This window comes from Arachis hypogaea, chromosome 16, assembly GCF_003086295.3.
Source record: "Arachis hypogaea cultivar Tifrunner chromosome 16, arahy.Tifrunner.gnm2.J5K5, whole genome shotgun sequence".
Lineage (NCBI taxonomy): Eukaryota > Viridiplantae > Streptophyta > Magnoliopsida > Fabales > Fabaceae > Arachis > Arachis hypogaea.
The window spans coordinates 28767604-28793717 of record NC_092051.1 but is presented as its reverse complement, the minus strand read 5'-3'; the positions used below and the strand labels follow the sequence as shown (position 1 = coordinate 28793717).

The 26114-nt window shown below is 38.2% G+C and overlaps 1 non-coding gene across 1 annotated transcript; it reads right to left on the bottom strand.

Moving 5' to 3' along the window:
• Nucleotides 1–13966: 13966 nt before the first annotated feature.
• LOC112760467 (small nucleolar RNA R71) lies at nt 13967–14074 on the bottom strand. The gene has a single exon (XR_003180905.1). It is a non-coding gene; the product is annotated as a small nucleolar RNA R71 (small nucleolar RNA).
• Between the last annotated feature and the right edge of the window lie 12040 nt (nt 14075–26114).

The window sequence follows — 26114 nt, the reverse complement described above, 5'->3', positions numbered from 1 at the left end:
TCGTCTGAGAAGATAAAAACGGACAATAGCCGGATTATTTTGTTAGCAAAGCCCTGCATGGGGCAGAATTTAACTATCAAAAATATGAAAAGTTTGCATATGCCCTAGTACTCACCTCCAGGAGGCTTTAACCTTATTTCCAAGCTCATACCATAAAGGTCCGAACTAATCAACCTATGAAGTATATTCACCAGAAGACGAATACTACAGGTCAGATGCTACAATGAGCAATAGAACTGCCAGAATTTGACTTAAGGTATGAACCTTGGACAACAATCAAATTCCAACACCTGGCCGACTTTGTGGTCGAATACACCAGAACCCAAGGAAGTCCTACAACCTGAAATTTATGTATAGATGGATCATCTAATAAAGGCGGAAGTGGAGAAGGAGTCATTCTGAAGAATGAAAAAGGAACTCGGATAAAACTTTCATTGAAATTCAAATTTCTGGCATCCAATAATCAAGCAGAGTACGAGGCTTTGTTTACTGGCTTGCGGCTCGCCAAAGAAACCGGGACAGTAAAATTGATTATGTTTAGTAATTCTCAAGTAATAACTTCTCAAATCAATGGGACTTACCAGGCTAAAAATCGCAACATAAAAAAATATTTGGAAGAAACATTAGAACAACTAGTTCAATTTCAAGAAGCAAAGGTCCAATATATAACTTGAAAATTCAACATCCAAGTTGATGTCCTTTTCAAATTGGCTAGCACCAAACTAGAGAATAACAAGAGAAACTTGATCCAAAAAGGTCTTCACACATCGTCAGTAGCCAAAAAAATCGACAAGTCAGGCACAATAACTATCTCCAATCTAAGTTTAGGTTAGATGATCTCCATTATCAAATACCCCTTTGACAATAATGCTTCCTTAGAGCTATTTTCTTTCTTCGACCTGTTTCAATTTTTATCCTTACCAGGACATGCTCAAGTTGAAGATATACTTCCTACCTTTTTTCAGGAATTACTCATCCGCCCGCATAGACGCATATATATCTTTATTTCTTATCCAATTCTTCAATTATCTGTTAACTTTAATAACTTTAAATTGATTTTATCTTTATTTTAAATTGACAATTTAGTGTCTAAATTTCGTACATTCACTTTTAATTATATTAAATTAGATTTTAAGTAAAATTATGTGGAGTAAATATAGAAGGATTAATATGAGTTCTAACTTAATTTTTTCGTCCGGTCTTAAAGTTGATTAAATTATTTTGGCAGTTCATATGTAAAAATTTATATTCAAATAAAAAATGACAAAAAAAACTTATATTCAAGTATTTTATCATTAAAATTAATTAATATATGTTAGAATATGCATATATCACTTTTTACGGTTGATTTGGTATATTAAAATGAAAACATATAACATACATAAAAGAAAAAACAAAAAAGTAGAAGAAATTAAATAAAAGAGGAAAATAAAGAAGCTAATACTTATAAAAGAAAATGGAAAATAGGACTAAAAAATAAAGAAAAAAGGATGCTAGTACTTATAAAATAAAATAGAACAAATAAAAAAAATTAAAAAACAACCGATATGATGAATTTTATATAAGTAACCAATAATGTGTGTGTGATCATAAATGGAAGGGAATAACCCTTGTCTTTTTTTAACTCAACAATTGTCCATTATCGATTTTATATTTATTAGTTTATATTCACCAATAACTAACTCTATTAAAAGTAGGATAATATTATAGGGTTAGTAGAATTTATTATTTTTAATCAACAGTTAATCAATAATATTTAAAAGTATTGGTTAAAAGTATATTGTTAGGATATTTGACTAAAAGTAGGTTAATAACTATAAGTTACTACAAGAAAAATGTTAAGTACTGTCAGATTTACCGGTGAAATAACGAAAAAAATTGCTGATAATTTGATTATCATCGGATTTTACGTCAGATACAATATGACGGTATAAACTTTACCGGTAACTAATTATCGACAAATTTATTTTTTTAACGGTAATTTGCAGTAGAATTAGCGTCGAAAATTATTCGACAGTAAATTTGGTGCCAAACGTTGCGACTTCGCACCACATTACCATTAGAAAATCCGATGATAACTCTATTTTTTATTTTTGGTAACACATAAGAAAAATTTAAACTTTAGAAGTTGTAATTTATAATTTTTTTTTTTATCAGTCTACATGAATATAATAGTAGTAATACTTATTGAATATTTTAATATTTTTATCTAAAAAAATTAAAAATCAATAAAACATAGAATATGATAATTCTACTCCTAATTTTGATAATACCACTTTAAATATGATTTTTTCTATATTATATGTTGCATGAATTTATATAAAAAAAATATTATCAAAATTGAAATGACAATATCGATTCGCTAAAAAATAAACCAATTGTGATCATAATTATGACGATGAATCCTATTGTGTCCATTACTTAATTATTTGTCATTTTTTCAAAGACTCTTGACACCCTAAATTAAACAAAAATTGTGGTATAAAATGAGAGAATCAAAAGGGTTATTGTTAAATCGATGATTAAAAAAAGGATGATATTCCTTAAGCATGCTCCTCACTTTCACTGTTTTTTTTACTGTAACTTTATATTGCGTACAGAATATATACATAATTAACCAATTAAAAAGAGTTCAAAGATTTACCAGTGGAAAAGGTATATTATTTTGTAGAAGAATAATATAAATTAAAGGTGTGAATTTACATGATACATAATAACCGAGTAACATCCAAAAATTAATTCCTTTATGTTAGTTGTATTCAAATTTGAGTTAGCTTCAGATCATAGATTAACCCATAAATAAGAAATTTAAGTTTTAGCTATATATTCAGCTTAGAACATCATGATTTCACTAAGTATTATTAGAATCCATATTAGACTTTTTTTTTTTTTTTTTTTTTATGAGAGACTCAAATTCGTGACTTCTTAGGTGTGTATATACCATTTAAGTTATAATTTATTGATAAAATTTAAAATATTATTTGTATATTAAAGTTAGCCACTAAAATTAATTATTGTGTATTTATATACAAATATATATTATTTAACTTATTTTTAATATATATTTTATATTTTAATATATATTTTATACTAAAAATTAATTTTAATAACTGATTTTAATATACACATAATATGATTGCAATAAAACATTACACATACCAACCTCGTTAACAATTGATAATTCCTAAGGTTTAGTCTTAGCTGACTTAATATAGCAATCTAACTGAACCAGAAAAATTAATATTACAAAATCAAAACAAGAAATGAAATTATAGCCATAAGGTTTGTACGTACTAAACAGTTAAATTAAGCCTTTTTTTTTTTCATCTGTATGTATGAATAACATATCCAATTAATTTAGCTTAACATTGAAGATTTTTGTCCTGAATATTTGGGTCCTCTCTTTTTAAAAGCATAAAGGTTTTGTCTTTTTACTCTCTTAAAATTCTGATTAAAATAAAAAATTATTTAAAAATATACAAAAGATAACATCCCAATAACAAAAAAAACCCTTAAAATTTCATGATTGCTCTAAAGTCGAATAAATATTTTTACTATGTATTATTTATTTATTAGTTTAAATTAGTTGGATTTTATTTTATTAATATTTTTATTTTACTGACACAATATCTAGTAAAAACGGATTTTTTATTTTAATAAATAAATTAATTATAATAATTACAGAAATTATTTTGTTTACAGTATAAATAAAATATATGTATTTTTTTTAAATATATATATTATAAAAATAATAAAAAATATTAATAATATCAATCATTCAAATTTTTAGCAGGCAAATGGATATGTTTGATCAATTATTACTCAAAAAGAATATATAAAAAATTTTAGATTAAATTATAGGTCGAATTAGATTGATTTAAATTAAAAAAATAAAATTAGGATTTGATGAATAAATAAATTAAGAGTCCCGCTAAGGAGACAATGGACTATTTGTACAATCCCCCATACTATCTAGAATAACCATCCGAGTACTAGGGATAATAAACATCTTCCCAAAAGCTTAAATTGATTTTTGGATTCACCAAAGATTGAACTCTTGACCATTTGGATCTAGAGCTCTAATACCATGTCATGATACCACTCATCCCAAAAGCTTCCGCTGATGGAAAAATGTAAGGTCCCACATCGGTTGGGGAGGGGAACGAAGCATGCCTTATAAGGGTGTGGATACCTCTCCCTAGCATGACGCGTTTTGACGAGTGAGTGTGGGGGCTTTGGCTATCATCCCTATCGTCAAAGGCAAAACCGTGAGGCCTTGTGTGCCAAAGTGAACAATATCATGCTAGCAGGTGGTCTGGACTGTTACAGATGCTATCAGAGCCAGAACCCGGATCGATGTGCCAGCGAGGGCGCTGGACTCCCTTAGGGGGGTGGATTGTAAGGTCCCACATCGGTTGGGGAGGGGAACGAAGCATGCCTTATAAGGGTGTGGATACCTCTCCCTAGCATGACGCGTTTTGACGAGTGAGTGTGGGGGGCTTTGGCTATCATCCCTATCGTCAAAGGCAAAACCGTGATGCCTTGTGTGCCAAAGCGGACAATATCATGCTAGCGGGTGGTTTGGACAATGTAAAAATTCGGTTAATTAACGGCTAATTAGCCCATAAATGAGAATTTATTATAGAAAGCCAAAAAATGTGATTTTTATGGCTTAATATGATAGAGGAGATTGAGACGAGAAATTCGGTACTAATTTTATAGAAATCGGACCAAGATTGGACCGAACGGGCCAAATCGGTCCAACCGAACCCAAAGTGGGCCCTTGGCCCAACTAAACTAAACCCAACCCTAGTTTTCAGCACTCTCTCTCCTCATTTGTTACACACACACACACACGCTGAAATGGAGTGAGGGAGGGGAAGAACACTCTCTCAAACTTCTATCTCTCACTTGATCTTCAAACCATCATAACTTTTGATCTAGAGCTCCGATTGCCGCACCGTTTATGGCCACGCGTTCACCGCGGAGAGCTCTACAAAACCCATACAACAAATCTTGAGGTAAGCGACGTTTTACTTTTCGAAATTTCAGCCCTTGTTTTCGAGTTTCATGGGTAAAATATTGAGATTTTGGGCTCTTTGATGTTATAGGACCCAACTCTCTTGAAGGAGAAGGTTAATCTTGTCTCTTTGGACCTTGGATGTGGTAAGATTCTCAACCCTAGTATAATTTGTTGTTCTATGATGATTGGGTATTGAGATGTTGTGAATGGGTATGATGATTGTGGCTTAGGTTGTGTATATGTGAATATTGGAGCTTGATTGGTGACTTTGGAAAGCTTGAAAAGGCAGTTTTGTATGATAAATCTATTCTTGGAGGTGTTGAGACCTTGAGAGCTTGAGGAAAAGTGATTTAGAAGTGCTCCGGTTGAGCTTGGGAAATCGGCTAAGGTATAGTCTCGGTTTCTCGTATCTAATATGTAATGTGGTAGGAAATACTTAGGCTAGAGGCCCTAAGATAGGCATTGAATTGATGATATTGTTGAATGGTTGAGATATATGATGTGATCATATATGTGACTATGAATATTGATGCCTTGATTGTGTGATATATGAGAAAATGCATGTTGTGATATATGCTTGATGAATGATTGAGGTTGAATTGGTGGGTGGTACCATGTTGATGGTGAGTATGATGATGAGTATGTATAATGATGTTTGATTAGAAATGGTATTATTGGAAATTGGGATGAGGAAGGATGTATGACATGATATTGTGTTTGTCCTTTAGCCATTTGACTGAGAAGTGTTAAAATGGTTGGATAGTGGTTTTGGAAATTTTGGTAAAGTGTCAACGTGTGAGTTGAGGATGGCTTGATGTTGATTTTGGTACATTTTGATTGATTTCAAAAAGGGTTGAAATTTGACATGTTTTGGTTGATTTTGAAAAGAGTTGAATATGGTTTGTTTTGAAAATGGCACCTTGAGGTTTTGTATGAAAATATGGTTTTTGGGCATATTTTGACGGGACATAACTTGGACTACAGATCCCCGTTTTGTACCAAACTTATTTAGAAATGAAATTGGATCCGGGATGTCCATGCCGTTGGAAGAACGGGCGGAAAACGATTTAAAATGAGAAAGTTATGTCCGTCGGAAGATTGAGAGTTGAATCTGTGAATTCTGCAGCTTTTAACTTAGAAAATTTTTAGCAAAATGACCCTCTGCGCGTAGGCGCACTTGGCGCGTACGTGCCGTTCTTCAAGAAAGCACCCTCCACGCGTGCGTGTGGTGTGCGCGGGTACGTCGATGCGCTGCACCAAATGCCCAGCTATTTTCCCGAGAGTTGTGCAAGAATTGTGCCAGTTTTGTGCCTGGTGTGCAAGAGCACCCACGCGTACGCGTGGCTGACGCGTGCGCGTCGTTTGGCTATTTTTCAACCCGTGCGTCCGCGCGTATGACGCTTGTGCGTCGATGAGTTTTGTGGCCATCCACGCGTGCGCGTGGAGTGCGCGTACGTGTGGCCCTGTTTTTATCCCAAAGTTGATTTTTGAGTTTTAAAAGCCAAATTTCATACTTCTAAGCCTCCGATCTCGCCACTTATGTCTTAAATCATTATAGTATGCCTATCAATGAGACAAGAAGCTAGTGAATGTGGCAACTTACGAATGAAGCAAGGGAAAAATGAATGATCAATGAGGATCAAAGATGATTATGTGAGATGGGGAGGATGGCGGTGGAAGTGCTTGTTATGCCATGGTCTGAAGGGCCGTAATTACTAATGAATTGGCTGGTTATGGATTTAACTGTGAGCCGGATGGCTGGATTATTGCCGTGCTACGGCGGAGCCATGATTATGGCTAAGTATAAATGCATATATGCTGTTGAATGAATTGTGAATGTTTGCACTTCCACCATCGGAGATGAGGGTTTCCTTAGGAGGAAGTAGTGGCTAGCCACCACGTGCTCCAGGTTGAGACTCGAAGCTATTTTGACCCTATGTCGTAAGTGTGGCCGGGCACTGTGAAAGCCCCAGATGAGCTCGCCCCCGTAAATATTCACCAGTGAGGGTGATGGATATGGATCATGATTATGATCAAGTTTATGATGAGTATAACTCGAGTTGGGGATGCTCGACAGAGGGACAGTCCAATGGTTAGCTACCAGGACTTGTCGGGTTGGCTCTATAACCGACAGATGATATCATCAGCCACTAGGGACAGACATTCATCATATGCATACTATATGAATTGTTTGAGATTGCCTATTTGACTGCATATTACTTGATAATTGTCTAAATGCCTTATCTGTTCCTATTTATATATCTCTTGTTTGATTTAGCTGTGTTTGCTACATTATACTCCTGCTGGTGGTTGGGAGGTCTGAAGGAATTGGAAAGGGAAGTATTAGTTAGACTGAAGGATCTTTAGTCAGTTGCCACTTATGGTTTAGCTTGTTTATAAGCTTTGATATTATCTGGAGGAAGTCCTAGGATTGCCTTCGGCTTTCCTCTATTATTACATGTTATATATGGGGAACTGTTACCATGCTGGGGACCTCTGGTTATCACCCATGCGGATTTTGTGGTTTTCAGATGCAGGACGCGAGGCTTCTCGTTGAGGCATGCTGTAGACTTCTGGATTAGCGAAGATCCTTGTTCTCGGGACTCTGTTTTTATTTTATGATTTCTCTTAGATACTTTTATCTCCATTGAATAATACAAACTGTGATGACTCCTCTTAGAGGGGATTTTGGAGACTAGGTTCTCTGTTTTGTGTCCCTTTGGGTTTCCTTTGGGGTTTCCTTATTTTATTATATGTATATATTGCTATGCTCGGACCGGTTATCTTCGCATCCGGATTTGAGTTTTGATATTTCCGTTTTTGACACTCTTTTGTATATATATAATTTCGCGTTAGCTTATCCCTGTTCGTTACGTTATCGATCGGAGTGTTGCGCTTTCGAGTTACGTTTTTTTGTTTACCCCTTTTCCCTTCAAAGGCTCCTAGTTATAAACATCATTCATACTACTATACGTACTAAATTTAATTTTAGAGGTCGTAATACCTTGCCATCTCTGAATTATGACTTAAGCATAAGACTCTGTATTGTAGGGTGTTACATTATGGTATCAGAGCAGTTCGTTCCTGTAGAGCCTGAGGGACGGACTGACTATGCTTCTATGCATTCTCTGTATGTGTGTTATGTGCTGTTAGTATATCTACTTGATATAATTGGCATAAAAGTTCATGAGCATACATTTGGGACTATGAAGCACTAGACTTCCGATATTGAGACTGATCAACTTAATGTCGAATGTTTGATGTGTATAGGAACTAGATGGCGCCTCGTGGACGCAGTAGAGGCCGTGGGAGAGGTCATACGAATGCTCGTGCGCCATAGATTAACCCTAATGACCCGGTGAACTTTATGGCTGCATTGGAGAACATGGCTGCTGCTATGCAAGCCACTGCTGAGGCTCTTGGTCAACAGATGAACAACCATGGTAATGACAGAGGTGGAGTTCAGGGCCCGATGACACTGGCAAACTTTTTGAAGGTTAATCCTCCTAAGTTCAAGGGAACTACTAGCCCGACTGAAGCCGATACATGGTTTCAGGCTATGGAGCGAGCACTACAAGCGCAGGTGGTGCCTGAAGGACAGCGTGTTGAGTTTGCTACCTATTTGTTCACTGGAGAAGCGTCGCAATGGTGGCAAGGAGTCCGACGCCTCCTGCAGCAGGGTGATGATTATATCACCTGGGATGTCTTCCAAGAGGAGTTCTATAAGAAGTATTTTCCGACTTCTGCTAGGACGGCCAAGGATCTTGAATTATTGCAGCTGAAGCATGGTACTATGTCCGTATCTGAGTATACTGACAAATTTGAGGAGCTGTTCAGATTTTCTCGTATGTGTCAAGGGACTCCGGTGGAATATGAGGAATGAAAGTGCGTTAAGTATGAAGGAGGACTCCAGAGTGATATTTTCAGCTCAGTGGGACCAATGGAGATCAGAACTTTCTCTGAGTTGGTGAACAAGTGTAGAGTTACTGAAGAGTGCGTGAAGAAGGCGGCTGCTGAGAGAGGGAGTCACAAAGGATCATTCCCACAGAACCGAGGGAAGAGCTTTGCACCTAGAGGTCCACCTTTCAAGAGGGGAGGTTCTTTTAGGAGGCCCAACAACAACAACAACTCCCAAGGGAAAAGGTTTGGGAAGCAGCCTCAGAATGATCAAGCTTGTACTAGGTGTGGAAGTCACCATCCGGAGCACCGTGCAAGACTGGATGGGGTTGGTGCTACAATTATGGAAAGGCGGGGCATAGAGCTGCAAATTGTCCGGAGAAGCAGAAACAAGGTGCCGGGAAGGCACAACAGACTGGTCAGATGTTCACCACTTCAGCTATAGGTGCTGAGGGATCTGAGACACTTATCCGAGGTAACTGTGAAATAGCTGGTCGAACTTTAAATGCTTTATTTGATTCGGGAGCATTGAATTCATTCATTGCATTTGAGAAAGCCCATGAGTTAGGATTGAAGATCGTAACCTTAGGTTATGACCTAAAAGTGTATAATGCTACCCATGAGGCCATGGTAACTAGGCTAGGATGCCCGAAAGTTTCGTTTAGGTTCAAGTAGCGTGATTTTGTCCATATTTTAATCTGCTTACCGATGATCGATCTTGATCTTATCTTGGGATTGGACTGGTTATCTGAGAACTATGTCCTGCTTGATTGTTCTAGAAAGTCGGTGTACTTTATGTCGGAAGATATAGAAGGGCCATTCGTGGTGAATAATTATTACTTGAATTCGATGATGGTGAACTGCTTCGGAATTGAATGTCAGGGTATCCTGTTGTTAACCGCGGGTGTTTCGGGTGATGATCAAAGGATGGAACAGATTCCGGTGGTGTGTGAGTTTTCGGAGGTGTTTCCCGATGACATTGATGAATTTCCACCTAACCGAGAGGTCGAATTTGCTATTGAATTGGTGCCTGGGGTGGGACCAATCTCAAGTGCTCCTTATAGAATGTCACTGATGAGCGGATAATTTATACGCTTTTTGGTATTGTTTTTAGTATGTTTTCAGTATGATTTAGTTAGTTTTCATTATATTTTTATTAGTTTTTAATTAAAAATCACATTTCTAGACTTTATTATGAGTTTGTGTGTTTTTCTGTGATTTCAAGTATTTTCTGGCTGAAATTGAGGGACCTGAGCAAAAATCAGATTCAGAGGTTGAAGAAGGACTGCAGATGCTGTTGGATTCTGACCTCCCTGCACTCAAAGTGGATTTTATGGAGCTACAGAACTCCAAATGGCGTGCTTCCAATTGCGTTGGAAATAGACATCCAGGGCTTTCCAGCAATATATAATAGTCCATACTTTGAATAAGGATTGATGACGTAAACTGGCATTCAACGCCAGTTCCATGCTGCATTCTGGAGTCAAACGCCAGAAACAAGTTGCAAAGTGGAGTTCAACGCCAGAAACACGTTACAAACTGGCGTTCAACTCCAAGAATGACCTCTCCACGTGTAAACTTCAAGCTCAACCCAAGCACATACCAAGTGGGCCCCGGAAGTGGATTTCTGCATCAATTACTTATTTCTGTAAACCCTAGTAACTAGTTTAGTATAAATAGGACTTTTTACTATTGTATTAGACATCTTGGGACGTTTAGTTCTTAGATCATGGGGGCTGGCCATTCGGCTATGCCTGAATTTTTCACTTATGTATTTTTCAACGGAAGAGTTTCTACACACCATAGATTAAGGTGTGGAGCTCTGCTGTTCCTCAAAGATTAATGCAAAGTACTACTGTTTTTCTATTCAATTCAACTTATTCCGCTTCTAAGATATTCATTCGCACTTCAATATGATGGATGTGATGATCGTGACAGTCATCATCATTCTCAACTTATGAACGCGTGCCTGACAACCACTTCCGTTCTACCTTAGATTGAATGGATATCTCTTGGATATCTAATACAGGGGACCGAGTCCGAGATATTAGTGTCTTCATGGTATAAGTTAGAACCCATGGATGGCCATTCCTGAGATCCGGAAAGTCTAAACCTTTTCTGTGGTATTCCGAGTAGGATCTGGGAAGGGATGGCTGTGACGAGCTTCAAACTCGCGAGTGCTGGGTGTAGTGACAGACGCAAAAGGATAGTAAATCCTATTCCAGTATGATCGAGAATCGACAGATGCTTAGCCATGCAGTGACAGCGCATTGGACCATTTTCACAGGAGGATGGGATGTAGCCATTGACAACGGTGATGCCCTACATAAAGCTTTCCATGGAAAGGAGTAGGATTGATTGGATGAAGACAGCAGGAAAGCAGAGATCAGAGGAACGAAAGCATCTCTATACGCTTATCTGAAATTCTCACCAATAAATTACATAAGTACCACTATCCTATTTTATATTTTATTTAATTTTCATCAACTATAATTTCTTAATACAATTTACTCCTCCTGAATGAGATTTACAAGGTGACCATAGCTTGCTTCAAGCCGACAATCTCCGTGGGATCGACCCTTACTCACGTAAGGTTTATTACTTGGACGACCCAGTGCACTTGCTGGTTAGTTGTACGAAGTTGTGAAACAGATATAAGATCATGAACGTGCGTATTAAGTTTTTAGCGCCGTTACCAAGGAATGGAATGATCACGATTTTGCACACCAAGTTTTTGGCGCCGTTGCCGGGGATTGTTCGAGTTTGGACAACTGACGGTTCATCTTGTTGCTCAGATTAGGTAATTTTTTTTTTCGTTTTATTTTCAAAAAATTTTTGTTTTCAAAAAATCTTTCAAAAAAAAATTTCTTTTCCTTTTGTTTTCGAAAATTATTATAAATTTTTAAGAATGAATTCTAATGTTTCAAAATGGTATGCTGAAGTTTGGCTGGCCATCAATCTTTAGACTAACCTGGTATGATTCCTGGAATCTTGATTGAGGACTTTGAATTCATTGCTTCCTTTTCCCTATATGTTTTCAAAAAAATAAAAATATACAAAAATCCAAAAAAAAAAATTAATAAAATCATAAAAATAAAAAAATATTTTATGTTGTTTGTTTGAGTCTTGAGTCAATTTTTAAGTTTGGTGTCAATTGCATATTTTTATTTTTTTTATTTTTCTAAAAATTTTCAAAAATTCATGCATTCATAGTGTTCTTCATGATCTTCAAGTTGTTCTTGGTAAGTCTTCTTGTTTGATCTTCATAGTTTCTTGTTTTGTGTCTTTTCTTGTTTTCCATATGCATTTTCAATTTGTTAGTGTCTGAAGTTTGCAAATTTCTAAGTTTGGTGTCTTGCATGTTTTCTTTGCATAAAAAATTTTTCAAAAATATGTTCTTGATGTTCATCTTGATCTTCAAAGTGTTCTTAGTGTTCATCTTGACATTCATAGTGTTCTTGCATGCATTGAGTGTTTTGATTCATAATTTTTATGTTATGAGTCTTTTTCATGTTTTTCTCTTTCTTCATTAAAAATTCAAAAATAAAAAAATATCTTTTCCTTATTTTACTCAAAATTTTCGAAAATATGATTTTTTTTTTTAGTCAAAAAGTGTTTAAATTTAATTGTTTCTTATGAATCAAATCAAATTTTCAATTTAAAAATCTTATCTTTTCAAAATCTTTTTCAAAAATCAAATCTTTTTCAAAAATCAAATCTTTTTCATTTTACCTTCATATTCTCGAAAACTTTTTAAATTTGATTTTCAAAATCTTTTTCTTATTTTATTTCTTAATTTTCAAAATCTTTACTAACATTTAATATGATTGATTGAAAAAATTTCAAGTTGTTACTTGCTTATTAAGAAAGATTCAATCTTTAAACTCTAGAATCATATCTTTTTAGTTTCTTGTTAGTCAAGTAATCAACTTTAGTTTTCAAAATCAAATCTTTTTAATTTTCTTTTCAAATCTTTTTCAAATTAAAAATTCAATCATATCTTTTTCAAATTCAATTTCAAAATCTTTTCTAACTTCTTATTTTTTTAAAATTGATTTTCAAATCTTATCTTTTTGTTTCAATCATATCTTTTTAAATTTCAATCATATCTTTTTCAAAAATAAATTTCAAAACTGTTTCAATCAATCTTATCTTTTTGTTTCAATCATATCTTCTTCTAAACTACCTAAATAATCCTCTCTCTCTTATTTTCGAAAATTCCCTCTCTCCTTTTTCAAAATTCCTTTTTAATTAACTAATTGTTTTAATTTTAATTTAATTTCAACTTTAATTTTCGAAATCTAACTTTCAATTTTAATTTTTATTTTAATTAAATTTTGAAATTATCTCTCTCATCTTCTTCTATTTATTTATTCATCTACTAACACTTCTCTCCCATCCAAAAATTTGAACACCACCTCCCTCTCTGTGTTCGAGTTTTTCCTCTTCTCTTCTTTACATTACATTCTTTTCTTCTTCTACTCACACAAAGGAATCTCTATACTGTGACATATGAGCAGGAGCAAGGACAAGAACATTCTTGTTGAAGCAGATCCTGAACCTGAAAGGACTCTAAAAAGGAAACTAAGAGAAGCTAAAATACAACAATCCAGAGACAACCTTACAGGAATTTTCGAATAGGAAGAGGAGATGGAAATCGAAAATAATAATAATGCAAGGAGGATGCTTGGTGACTTTACTGCACCTAATTCCAATTTACATGGAAGAAGCATCTCCATTCCTGCCATTGGAGCAAACAATTTTGAGCTGAAACCTCAATTAGTTTCTCTGATGCAACAGAACTGCAAGTGTCATGGACTTCCATCTGAAGATCCTTTTCAGTTCTTAACTGAGTTCTTGCAGATCTGTGATACTGTTAAGACCAATAGGGTTGACCCCGAGGTCTACAGGCTTATGCTTTTCCCGTTTACTGTAAGAGACAGAGCTAGAGTGTGGTTGGACTCTCAACCCAAAGATAGCCTGGACTCTTGGGATAAGCTGGTCACGACTTTCTTAGCCAAGTTCTTTCCTCCTCAAAAGCTGAGTAAGCTTAGAGTGGATGTTCAAACCTTCAGACAGAAAGAAGGTGAATCCCTCTATGAAGCTTGGGAGAGATATAAGCAATTGACCAAAAAGTGTCCTTCTGACATGCTTTCAGAATGGACCATCCTGGATATATTCTATGATGGTTTGTCTAAATTAGCTAAGATGTCATTGGATACTTCTGCAGGTGGATCCATTCACCTAAAGAAAATGCCTGCAGAAGCTCAAGAACTCATTGACATGGTTGCTAATAACCAGTTCATGTACACTTCTGAGAGGAATCCTGTGAGTAATGGGACGCCTCAGAAGAAGAGAGTTCTTGAAATTGATACTCTGAATGCCATATTGGCTCAGAATAAAATATTGACTCAGCAAGTCAATATGATTTCTCAGAGTCTGAATGGAATGCAAGTTGCATCCAACAGTACTCAAGAGGCATCTTCTGAAGAAGAAGCTTATGATCCTGAGAACCCTGCAATAGCAGAGGTGAATTACATGGGTGAACCCTATGGAAACACCTATAATCCCTCATGGAGAAATCACCCAAATCTCTCATGGAAGAATCAACAAAAGCCTCAACAAGGCTTTAATAATGGTGGAAGAAATAGGTTTAGCAATAGCAAGCCTTTTCCATCATCCACTCAGCAAAAGACAGAGAGTTCTGAGCAGACCCCATCTAGCTTGGCAAACATAGTCTCTGATCTATCTAAGGCCACTCTAAGTTTCATGAATGAAACAAGGTCCTCCATTAGAAATCTGGAAGCACAAGTGGGCCAGCTGAGTAAAAGGATCACTGAAACCCCTCCTAGTACTCTCCCAAGCAATACAGAAGAAAATCTAAAAGGAGAGTGCAAGGCCATTGAAATGACCATCATGGCCGAAACCACAAAAGAGGAGGAGGACGTGAATCCCAGTGAGGAAGACCTCCTGGGGCATCCAGATATCAATAAGGAGTTTCCCTCTGTGGAACCAAAGGACTCTGAGGCTCATCTGGAGACCATAGAGATTCCATTAAGCCTCCTTATGCCATTCATGAGCTCTGATGAGTATTCTTCTTCTGAAGAGAATGAAGATATTACTGAAGAGCAAGTTGCCAAGTACCTTGGTGCAATCATGAAGCTGAATGCCAAACTATTTGATAATGAGACTTGGGAAGATGAACCTCCCTTGCTCACCAATGAACTGAGTGATCTGGATCAACTGAGATTGCCTCAGAAGAAACAGGATCCTGGAAAGTTCTTAATACCTTGTATCATAGGTACCATGACCTTTGAGAAGGCTCTATGTGACCTTGGGTCAGGAATAAACCTCATGCCCCTCTCTGTAATGGAGAAACTGGGAATCTTTGAGGTGCAAGCTACCAGAATCTCATTAGAGATGGCAGACAACTCAAGAAAACAGGCTTATGGTCAAGTAGAGGACGTGTTAGTAAAGGTTGAAGGCCTTTACATCCCTACTGATTTCATAATCCTGGATACTAGGAAGGATGAGGATGAATCTATCATTCTTGGAAGACCCTTCTTAGCCACAGCAAGAGCTGTGATTGATGTGGACAGAGGAGAATTGATCCTTCAACTGAATGAGGACGCCCTTGTGTTTAAAACTCAAGGATCTCCTTCTGTAACCATGGAGAGGAAGCATGAAAAGCTTCTCTCACTACAGAGTCAACTAAAGCCCCCATAGTCAAACTCTAAGTTTGGTGTTGGGAGTCTATAAAATTGACCTGATCACCTGTGTGGCTCCATGAGAGCCCACTGTCAAGCTATTGACATTAAAGAAGCGCTTGTTGGGAGGCAACCCAATTTTTATTTATCTAATTTTATTTTTATTTTTATTGTTCTTTCATGTTTTATTAGGTTCATGATCATGTGGAGTCATAAAATAAATCCAAAAATTAAAAACAAAATCAAAAACAGCAGAAGAAAAATCACACCCTGGAGGAAGGACTTACTGGCGTTTAAACGCCAGTAAGGAGCATCTGGCTGGCGTTCAACGCCAGAACCGAGCATGGAGCTAGCGCTGAACGCCAGAAACAAGCATGAAGCTGGCGTTCAATGCCAGAAATGTGCTGCATATGGGCGTTGAACGCCTAGAACAGGCATCACTTCGGCGTCTAAATGCCAAAAATGCATGCAAAGGCATTTTACATGCCTAATTGGTGCAGGGATGTAAATCTTTGACACCTCAGGATCTGTGGATCCCACAGGATCCTCACATACCTCCACTCACCTTCCCTCCTCATAATCCTATATCACCCTCTCTCTCCATTCACAGTCATCCCTTCTGTTTTTCATTCACCACTCACATCCATACACCCCACCTACCTTCAAAATTCAAAATCTCTTTTCCACCCATGCCCACCCATATAGCCAAATACACACATCCCTCCATCTCTTCCATATCTTCTTCTTCTTCTACTATTCTTTCTTCTTTTGCTCGAGGCCGAGCAACATTCTAAGTTTGGTGTGGTAAAAGCATAGCTTTTTTGTTTTTCCATAACCATTGATGGCACCTAAGGCCAGAGAAACCTCTAGAAAGAGGAAAGGGAAGACAAAAGCTTCCACCTCCAAGTCATAGGAGATGGAGAGATTCATCTCAATGGTCTATAGTTCAGTGGTAGAACATTTGACTGCAAATCAAGAGATCCCTGAGATACCTCAGGGGATACATTTTCCTCTACACAATTATTGGGAGCAACTAAGGATAGGAGCACGAAGAGCACTCCATCATCCTCCATGAAATTAGAGAAGATCAAAGAGCTATGAGGGAGGAACAACAAAGACAAGGAAGAGACATAGAGGAGCTCAAAAGCACCATTGGTTCTTCAAGAAGAGGAAGACGCCACCCTCACTAAGGTGGACTCATTCCTTAATCTCCTTGTTTATTTATTTTCCTGTTTTTCGATTTTATGCTTTATGTTTGTTTATGTTTTTGTCTTCATGATCACTAGTATTTAAGTGTCTATGCCTTAAAGTTATGAATGTCCTATGAATCCATCACCTCTCTTGAATGAAAAAAATGTTTTAATTACAAAAGAACAAGAAGTACATGGTTTCGAATTCATCCTTGAAACTAGCTTAATTATTTTGATGTGGTGACAACACTTTTTGTTTTCTGAATGAATGCTTGAACAGTGCATATGTCTTTTGAAGTTGTTGTTTAAGAATGTTAAATATGTTGGCTCTTGAAAGAATGATGAACAGGAGACATGTTATTTGATAATCTGAAAAATCATAAAAATTAATTCTTGAAGCAAGAAAAAGCAGTGAATACAGAAAGCTTGCGAAAAAAAAGAGAAAAATGGCGAGAAAAAAATAGAAAGAAAAAGAAAAAGCAAGCAGAAAAAGCCAAAAGCTCTTAAAACCAAAAGGCAAGAGCAAAAAGCCAATAACCCTTAAAACCAAAAGGCAAGGGTAAATAAAAAGGATCCCAAGGCTTTGAGCATCAGTGGATAGGAGGGCCTAAAGGAATAAAATCCTGGCCTAAGTGGCTAAACCAAGCTGTCCCTAACCATGTGCTTGTGGCGTGAAGGTGTCAAGTGAAAACTTGAGACTGAGCGGTTAAAGTCAAGGTCCAAAGCAAAAGAAGAGTGATTAAGAACCTTGGACACCTCTAATTGGGGACTTTAGCAAAGCTGAGTCACAATCTAAAAAGGTTCACCCAATTATGTGTCTGTGGCATTTATGTATCCGGTGGTAATACTGGAAAACAAAGTGCTTAGGGCCACGGCCAAGACTCATAAAGTAGCTGTGTTCAAGAATCAACATACTGAACTAGGAGAATCAATAACACTATCTGAACTCTGAGTTCCTATAGATGCCAATCATTCTGAACTTCAATGGATAAAGTGAGATGCCAAAACTATTAAAGAGGCAAAAAGCTACAAGTCCCGCTCATCTGATTGGAGTTATGTTTCATTGATATTTTGGAATTTATAGTATATTCTCTTTTTTTTATCCTATTTAATTTTCAGTTGCTTGGGGACAAGCAACAATTTAAGTTTGGTGTTGTGATGAGCGGATAATTTATACGCTTTTTGGCATTGTTTTTAGTATGTTTTCAGTATGATTTAGTTAGTTTTCATTATATTTTTATTAGTTTTTAATTAAAAATCACATTTCTGAACTTTACTATGAGTTTTTGTTTTTTTCTGTGATTTCAGGTATTTTCTGGCTGAAATTGAGGGACCTGAGCAAAAATCATATTCAGAGGTTCAAGAAGGACTGCAGATGCTGTTGGATTCTGACCTCCCTACACTAAAAGTGGATTTTTTGGAGCTACAAAACTCCAAATGGCGCGCTTCCAATTGCTTTGGAAAGTAGACATCTAGGGCTTTCCAGAAATATATAATAGTCCATTATTTGAATAAGGATTGACGACGTAAACTGGCATTCAACGCCAGTTCTATGCTGCATTCTGGAGTCAAACGCCAGAAACAAGTTGCAAAGTGGAGTTCAACGCCAGAAACACGTTACAAACTGGCGTTCAACTCCAAGAATGACCTCTCCACGTGTAAACTTCAAGCTCAACCCAAGCACATACCAAGTGGGCCCCGGAAGTGGATTTCTGCATCAATTACTTATTTCTGTAAACCCTAGTAACTAGTTTAGTATAAATAGGACTTTTTACTATTGTATTAGACATCTTGGGACGTTTAGTTCTTAGATCATGGGGGCTGGCCATTTGGCTATGCCTGAATTTTTCACTTATGTATTTTTCAACAGAAGAGTTTCTACACACCATAGATTAAGGTGTGGAGCTCTGCTGTTCCTCAAAGATTAATGCAAAGTACTACTGTTTTTCTATTCAATTCAACTTATTCCGCTTCTAAGATATTCATTCGCACTTCAATATGATGGATGTGATGATCGTGACAGTCATCATCATTCTCAACTTATGAACGCGTGCCTGACAACCACTTCTGTTCTACCATAGATTGAATGGATATCTCTTGGATATCTAATACAGGGGACCGAGTCCAAGATATTAGTGTCTTTGTGGTATAAGTTAGAACCCATGGATGGCCATTCCTGAGATCCGGAAAGTCTAAACCTTGTCTGTGGTATTCTGTGTAGGATTTGGGAAGGGATGGCTATGACGAGCTTCAAACTCGCGAGTGCTGGGTGTAGTGACAGACGCAAAAGGATAGTAAATCCTATTCCAGTATGATCGAGAACCGACAGATAATTATCCATGTCGTGACAGCGCATTGGACCATTTTCACAGGAGGATGGGATGTAGCCATTGACAACAGTGATGCCCTACATAAAGCTTGCCATGGAAAGGAGTAGGATTGATTGGATGAAGACAGCAGAAAAGCAGAGATCAGAGGAACGAAAGCATCTCTATACGCTTATCTGAAATTCTCACCAATAAATTACATAAGTACCAATATCCTATTTTATATTTTATTTAATTTTCATCCACTATAATTTCTTAATACAATTTACTCCGCCTGACTGAGATTTACAAGGTGATCATAGCTTGCTTCAAGCCGACAATCTCCATGGGATCGACCCTTACTCACGTAAGGTTTATTACTTGGATGACCCAGTGTACTTGCTGGTTAGTTGTACGAAGTTGTGAAACAGATATAAGATCATGAACGTGCGTATTGAGTTTTTAGCACCGTTACCAAGGAATGGAATGATCACGATTTCGCACACCAGTCACCGTTAGAGATGGCCGAGCTAAAGTCTCAGTTAAAGGACTTGTTGGGTAAGAACTTTATCAGACCAAGTGTTTCCCCATGGGGTGCTCCAGTGTTACTGGTAAAGAAGAAGGACGGGAGTATGCGGCTCTGTGTGGATTACAGGCAGCTGAACAAGGTCACGATAAAGAATAAGTACCCGTTGCCGAGGATTGATGATCTCATGGATCAGTTACAAGGAGCTGGGGTTTTCTCCAAGATTGATTTGCGATCCGGTTATCACCAGATAAGGGTGAGGGGTGAGGATATCCCTAAGACCGCTTTCTGGACTCGTTATGGCCATTACGAGTACACTATAATGTCCTTTGGGCTGACGAACGCTCCTGCAGTATTCATGGATTACATTAATAGAGTGTTCCATCTGTTTCTGGATAAATTCGTTGTTGTCTTCATTGACGACATACTGATTTACTCCAAGACTGAAGAAGAGCATGCGGAACACTTAAGGACCATGTTGCAGATTCTAAAGGAGAAGAAACTTTATGCGAAACTGTCTAAGTGTGAGTTTTGGAAGGATGAGGTAAGGTTTTTGGGTCACGTGGTGAGTAAGAAGGGAATAGCCGTAGATCCAGCTAAGGTGGAGGCTGTGATGGATTGGAAGCAACCAACCACAGTAACTGAGATAAGGAGTTTTCTGGGCTTAGCTGGCTATTACCGAAGATTCATCAAAGGCTTTTCGCAATTAGGCTTGCCGTTGACAAAGTTAACCCGCAAAGACACACTATTTGTTTGGACTCTGAGTGTGAGGAGAGCTTTCAGGCGTTGAAGAAAAAGTTGACCACTGCACCTGTGTTGGTGTTACCTGAGCCGAACGAACCGTTTGAGGTGTACTGTGATGCCTCACTAAAGGGTCTAGGATGCGTGCTGATGCAGCATCATAATGTGGTGGTGTATGCCTCACGCCAGTTGAGACCGCATGAAGTTAGTTACCCTACGCATGATTTGGAACTCGCTGCGGTCGTGTTTGCGCTAAAGGTGTGGAGGCATTACCTCTATGGGGTTAAGTTCCAAGTCTTCTCCGATCACAAGAGCTTGAAATATCTCTTTGATCAGAAAGAGCTTAATATGAGGTAGAGAAGGTGGATGGAATTATTGAAGGACTACGACTTTGAGTTGAATTACCATCCGAGAAAGGCGAATGTAGTGGCGGATGCATTAAGTCGGAAGTCGTTATATGCGGCTTGGATGATGCTTCAAGAGGAGAAGTTACTCAAGGGATTCGAGAGTCTACAAATTGGTGCTCAAGAAGTATCTGGAACTTTGTGTTTGAGCCGATTAGAAATCTCGAGTGACTTTAAGTCCAAACTCCTAAAGGCTCATGAAAATGATGAAGCGTTATGGAAGGTGTTATCGGCTATCGAGCAAGGAAAACAGTGGAGAGTGTCGGAAGAAAAAGATGGGTTATGGAGATTCATGGGTAGAATCATTGTGCTGGATGTTGGCACTTTAAGGCAAGATATCTTAAAGGAGGCACACAAAAGCGGATTCTCCATTCACCCGGGAAGTACTAAAATGTACCATGATTTAAAGGCGATATTTTGGTGGCCAGGCATGAAGAATGATGTGGCGGAATATGTTTCAAAGTGCTTAACTTGTCAAAAGGTGAAGATTGAACATCAAAGACCTTCCAGGATGTTGCAACCTTTAGAGGTTCCGCAATGGAAGTGGGAAAGTATTGCAATGGACTTTGTGTCAGGATTGCCAAGGACTAGGACTGGTTTTGATGCTATCTGGGTGATTGTGGACCGACTGACGAAATCAGCTCACTTTTTACCTATTCGGATGACTTACACCCTTGAGAAACTAGCACGGTTGTACATAAAGGAGATTGTGAGACTTCATGGCGTACCGGCTACTATAATCTCTGATAGAGATCCTCGCTTCACTTCGAGGTTTTGGGGTGCATTTCAGAAAGCTTTCGAAACCCGACTAAGCTTGAGTACGGCTTACCATCCTCAAACAGATGGTCAATTCGAGAGGACGATCCAAACACTAGAGGATATGTTGAGAGCTTGTGTTTTAGACCAACTGGCGAGTTGGGATCGGTATATGCCGTTAGTGGAGTTTGCATACAATAATAGTTACCATGCGAGTATCGGAATGGCTCCGTATGAGGCATTGTATGGGAGGAAATGTCAATCTCTGCTATGTTGGTATGAAGCTGGAGAGAAAGACTTGTTGGGGCCGGAGATGATAGCTGAGACCACTGAACAAGTCAAGAAAATCCGAGATAGGATGCTTACGGTGCAGAGTCGCCAGAAGAGTTACGCCGATCAAAGACGGAAGCCCTTGGAATTTGAGGAAGGAGATCATGTTTTCCTTAAGGTTACTCCAACCACGGGAGTAGGTAGGGCGACTAAAGCAAATAAGTTGAATCCTCGGTACATCGGTCCATTTCAAATCCTGGAAAGGGTTGGACCGGCGGCATATCAGATGGCTCTACCACCTCATCTTTCGAACCTGCACGACGTGTTTCATGTGTCGCAGCTTCGGAAGTACAATCCTGATGCTAGCCATGTGTTAGAACCTGAATCGGTTCAGTTAAGAGAAGATTTGATGCTTCCAGTGCCTCCAGTCAGAATTTATGATACTAGTATCAAACGGTTGCGTGGGAAAGAGGTTTCATTAGTCAAGGTGGCATGGAGTCGAGGCGGTGTTGAGGAACACACTTGGGAACTTGAGTCGGAGATGCAATCGGATTATCCGCACTTATTCTCAGGTAATTAAATTTGAATTTTGTGGGCAAAATTCCCAATTAGGTGGATAGAATGTAAAAACCCGGTTAATTAACGGCTAATTAGCCCATAAATAAGAATTTATTCTAGAAAGCCAAAAAAATGTGATTTTATGGCTTAATATGATAGAGGAGATTGAGACGAGAAATTCGGTACCAATTTTATAGAAATCAGACCAAGATTGGACCGAACGGGCCAAACCGGTCCAACCGGACCCAAAGTGGGCCCTTGGCCCAACTAAACTAAACCAAACCCTAGTTTTCAGCACTCTCTCTCCTCATTTGTTACACACACACGCTGAAATGGAGTGAGGGAGGGGAAGAACACTCTCTCAAACTTCTATCTCTCACTTGATCTTCAAACCACCATAACTTTTAATCTAGAGCTCCGATTGCCGCACCGTTTGCGACCACGCATTCACCGCGGAGAGCTCTACAAAATCCATACAACCAATCTTGAGATAAGCCACGTTTTGCTCTTCGAAATTCCAGCCCTTGTTTTCGAGTTTCATGGGTGAAATGTTGAGATTTTGGGCTCTTTGATGTTATAGGACCCAACTCTCTTGAAGGAGAAGGTTAATCTTGTCTCTTTGGACCTTGGGTGTGGTAAGATTCTCAACCCTAGTGTAATTTGTTGTTCTATAATGATTGGGTATTGAGATGTTGTGTATGGGTATGATGATTGTGGCTTAGGTTGTGTATATGTGAATATTGGAGCTTGATTGGTGACTTTGAAAAGCTTGAAAAGGGAGTTTTGTATGATAAAATCTGTTCTTGGAGGTGTTGAGACTTTGAGAGCTTGAGGAAAAGTGATTTGGAAGTGCTCCGGTTGAGCTTGGGAAATCGGCTAAGGTATGGTCTCGGTTTCTCGTATCTAATATGTAATGTGGTAGGAAATACTTAGGCTAGAGGCCCTAAGATAGGTATTGAATTGATGATGTTGTTGAATAGTTGAGATATATGATGTGATCATATATGTGACTATGAATATTGATGCCTTGATTGTGTGATATATGAGAAAATGCATGTTGTGATATATGCTTAATGAATGATTGATGTTGAATTGGTGGGTGGTACCATGTTGATGGTGAGTATGATGATGAGTATGTATAATGATGTTTGATTGGAAATGGTATTATTGGAAATTGGGATGAGGAAGGATGTATGACATGATATTGTGTTTGTCCTTTAGCCATTTGACTGAGAAGTGTTAAAATGGTTGGATAGTGGTTTTGGAAATTTTGGTAAAGTGTTAATGTGTGAGTTGAGGATGGCTTGATGTTGATTTTGGTACATTTTGATTGATTGCAAAAAGGGTTGAAATTTGACATGTTTTGGTTGATTTTGAAAAGAGTTGAATATGGTTTGTTTTGAAAATGGCACCTTGTGGTTTTGTATGAAAACATGGTTTTTGGGCATATTTTGACGGGACATAACTTGGACTACGGATCCCCGTTTTGTACCAAACTTGTTTAGAAATGAAATTGGATCTGGGATGTCCATGCCGTTGGAAGAACAGGCAGAAAATGATTTAAAATGAGAAAGTTATGTCCGTCGGAAGATTGGGGGTTGAATCTGTGAATTCTGCAGCTTTTAACTTAGAAAATTTTTAGCAGAATGACCCTCCGCGCGTAGGCGCACTTGGCGCGTACGCGCTGTTCTTCAAGAAAGCACCATCCACGCGTGCGCATGGTGTGCGCGGGCGCGTCGATGCGCTGCACCAAATGCCCAGCTATTTTCCCGAGAGTTGTGCCAAAATTGTGCCAGTTTTGTGCCTGGTGCGCAAGAGCACCCACGCGTACGCGTGGCTGATGCATGCGCGTCGTTTGGCTATTTTTCAACCCACGCGTCCGCGCGTATGATACTTGCGCGTCGATGAGTTTGGTGGCCATCCACGCGTGCGCGTGGAGTGCGCGTACGCGTGGCCCTGTTTTCATCCCAAAGTTAATTTTTGAGTTTTAAAAGCCAAATTTCATACTTCTAAGCCTCCGATCTTGCCACTTATGTCTTAAATCATTATAATATTCCTAGCAATGAGACAAGGAGCTAGTGAATATGGTAACTTAAGAATAAAGCAAGGGAAAAATGAATGATCAATGAGGATCAAAGATGATTATGTGAGATGCGGAGGATGGCGGTGGAAGTGCTTGTTATGCCATGGTCCGAAGGGCGGTAATTACTAATGAATTGGCTGGTTATGGATTTAACCATGAGCCAGATGGCTGGATTATTGTCGTGCTACGGCAGAGCCATGATTATGGCTAAGTATAAATGCATATATGATGTTGAATGAATTGTGAATGTTTGCACTTCCACCATCGGAGATGAGGGTTTCCCTGGGAGGAAGAAGTGGCTAGCCACCACGTGCTCCAGGTTGAGACTCGAAGCTCTTTTGACCCTATGTCCTAAGTGTGGCCGGGCACTGTGAAATCCCCGGATGAGCTCGCCCCCGTAAATATTCACCAGTGAGGGTGATGGATATGGATCATGATTATGATCAAGTTTATGATGAGTATAACTCGAGTTGGGGATGTGCGACAGAGGGACAGTCCAATGGTTAGCTACCAGGACTTGTCGGGTTGGCTCTATAACCGACAGATGATATCATCAGCCACTAGGGACAGGCATTCATCATATGCATACTATATGAATTGTTTGAGATTGCCTATTTGACTGCATATTACTTGCTAATTGTCTAAATACCTTATCTGTTCCTATTTATATATCTCTTGTTTGATTTAGCTGTGTTTGCTACATTATACTCCTGCTGGTGGTTGGGAGGTCTGAAGGAATTGGAAAGGGAAGTATTAGTTAGACTGAAGGATCTTTAGTCAGTTGCCACTTATGGTTTAGCTTGTTTATAAGCTTTGATATTATCTGGAGGAAGTCCTAGGATTGCCTTCGGCTTTCCTCTATTATTACATGTTATATATGGGGAACTGTTACCATGCTGGGGACCTCTGGTTCTCACCCATGCGGATTTTGTGGTTTTCAGATGCAGGACGCGAGGCTTCTCGTTGAGGCATGCTGGAGACTTCTGGATTAGCGAAGATCCTTGTTCTCGGGACTCTGTTTTGATTTTATGATTTCTCTTAGATACTTTTATCTCCATTGAATAATACAAACTGTGATGACTCTTCTTAGAGGGGATTTTGGAGACTAGGTTCTCTATTTTGTGTCCCTTTGGATTTCCTTTGGGGTTTCCTTATTTTATTATATGTATATATTGCTATGCTCGGACCGGTTATCTTCGCATCCAGATTTGAGTTTTGATATTTCCGTTTTTGACACTCTTTTGTATATATATAATTTCACGTTAGCTTATCCCTGTTCGTTACGTTATCGATCGGAGTGTTGCGCTTTCGAGTTACGGTTTTTTGTTTACCCCTTTTCCCTTCAAAGACTCCTAGTTATAAACATCATTCATACTACTATACGTACTAAATTTTCTTTTAGAGGTCGTAATACCTTGCCATCTTTGAATTATGACTTAAGCATAAGACTCTGTATGGTAGGGTGTTACAGAAAAAGTAACATTAATGATTATATCTCTAATACTCCCTAAACTTTCATTGTACACATTGTACAAATATTCTATTGGCTCTTCATACTTTCCCATAAATTAGAGAAAGAATGGGGAGATAACTGTTTTAATTGTGTATTAGGGAGATAAATAAAACAGAGGAAGGATGGCATTTGCCAATTGT